Below are 1,878 nucleotides of genomic sequence, written 5' to 3' on the forward strand. Positions count from 1 at the left end.
TCAATACTAAACTATGATTGAAATAAACTTGTCCGAGTCGAAAGACGGGCAGCGCCGGGGAGGCTGGGCGCTGGGCACGCACCTCTTGGGCTCTAGGGGGAGCCCCAGCTGGGTTGCCTGCCCGCGCCCCTCGGCTCCTAGCCTCTCTCCGGTCTGCCCCCCGCCTCCTCCAGACCCCCGACTCCCCAGGATGGCCATGCGGGAAGGAGAGCGAGTGCTGCTTTCTCTTTCCCTTCCCTGTGCCCAGTCCTGACTCCGCGGGCGGCACTAGACCCCCGCCCTGGCCATGGCCACGCTCAGGGTCCTGCCCGAAACCGAAGCCAAGGGGGCTGTGTTCTGTGAAGACCTACGTACTAAGACAGAGAACCCGCTATTTCCCCAAGAAGATTCCTGAGTGGATGCATTTTTTTTTTTAAATATATATTTATTTAATCTATTAACTTTGGCCGCTTTTGTTCTTTGTTGTGGTGCGCGGGCTCCTCATTGTGGTGGCTTCTCTTGTTACGGAGCACGGGCTTCTCACTGCGGTGGCTTCTCTTGTTGCGGAGCACGGGCTGTAGGCACGCGGGCTTCAGTAGTTGTGGCTCGCAAGGTTGGTTGCCCCGCGGCATGTGGGATCTTCCCGGACCAGGGCTCGAACCCGTGTCCCCTGTATTGGCAGGCAGATTCTTAACCACTGCACCACCAGGGAAGCCCCGTGGATGCATTTTTGAAGGAGCCAGCTCTCAATGAAGCCAACCTGGGCAATCTGAAGGCCCCCTGGACATCCCAGGGCCTGATCCAGTCAAGGAGAAAGAAAAGGAGCAGTGGAAGAAACAGCAGGAGAAGAAGAAGGATGAAAAGAAAGAGGAAGATGAAGACAAAGGTCCTCTTTGCGGCCCAGTGAACTGCAATGACAAGGTGCCCCTGTAGCGCCTGAAGCCTGAGATCAAGGATGTCACTGAGAAGCTCAACCTGGTCACCATCTGGCTGCCGCTGCAGATACCTCGGGTTGAGGATGGGAACAGTTTTGGTGGGCTGTCCAGGAGGAGGTGCTCGAGCCGACGACCACCCTTCACAGCAAGCCGGAAGGCTTCCACACGCAAATCTCCAAATATTTCTCTGAGCGCTCTGATGCCATGACCAAAGCAGCTAAGCAGCCCCACGTGGGTGGTTATCGGCGATGGGTGCACCAGCTGGATGAGGCAGAGTACTGGGATATCCGGCTGATGGTCATGGAGACCCGCCAGGCTTATACTGTGTTCTATGACATCATCCTGAAGAACTTCGAGCAGCTCAAGGAGCCCAGGGGAGAGACAAAGGGAGTGACCTATTGGCCTCCTCTCCTATTCTGTGATGGGTCCAGCAGAGACCTTTCTGACGTTTACAGGGAACTCCAGACTTTTCCCACCCTCTGTCTGTTGAGATTTCTCCCTCACCTTGCCTCCCAGGCAAAATAAATAAAGTCATACCATTGTGCAACAAAAAAAAAAAAAAAAAAAGGAAGAAATGTGTCCAAGCACATAAGAACAAATATTTTCAGTACCTTGTAAGGGTCTGAGTTTGTAAGGTGACTGCAAATCAAAGCCGGTTAATAAACTCGGCACTTCAGACAACGAGCCAAAGGGAGCTGCAGCGGGTCTTTTATTGTTCAGGTTACACTTGGACTCAGGATTGTCTGCTTGTAATTATTAACATCTAGAAAGAAGAGTACATTTTTTTTAACATCTTTATTAGAGTATAATTGCCTTACAAGGGTGTGTTAGCTTCTGCTGTATAACAAAGTGAATCAGCTGTACATATACATATGTCCCCATATCCCCTCCCTCTTGCGTCTCCCTCCCTCCCACCCTCCCTATCCCACCCCTCTAGGTGGTCACAAAGCACCGAGCTGATCTC

At 52.4% G+C, this 1,878-nt stretch overlaps 1 pseudogene across 1 annotated transcript; it reads left to right on the forward strand.

Annotated features, from left to right (window-relative positions):
- Window positions 1-286: 286 nt before the first annotated feature.
- On the forward strand, window positions 287-1,439 carry LOC307065223 (proteasome activator complex subunit 1-like; annotated as a pseudogene). The gene is made up of 2 exons: window positions 287-394; window positions 694-1,439. The product of its transcript is annotated as a proteasome activator complex subunit 1-like (transcript).
- Window positions 1,440-1,878: the final 439 nt, after the last annotated feature.

The sequence above is a fragment of the Hyperoodon ampullatus genome (assembly GCF_949752795.1).
Source record: "Hyperoodon ampullatus genome assembly, chromosome: 16".
NCBI classification, from domain to species: Eukaryota; Metazoa; Chordata; class Mammalia; order Artiodactyla; family Ziphiidae; genus Hyperoodon; species Hyperoodon ampullatus.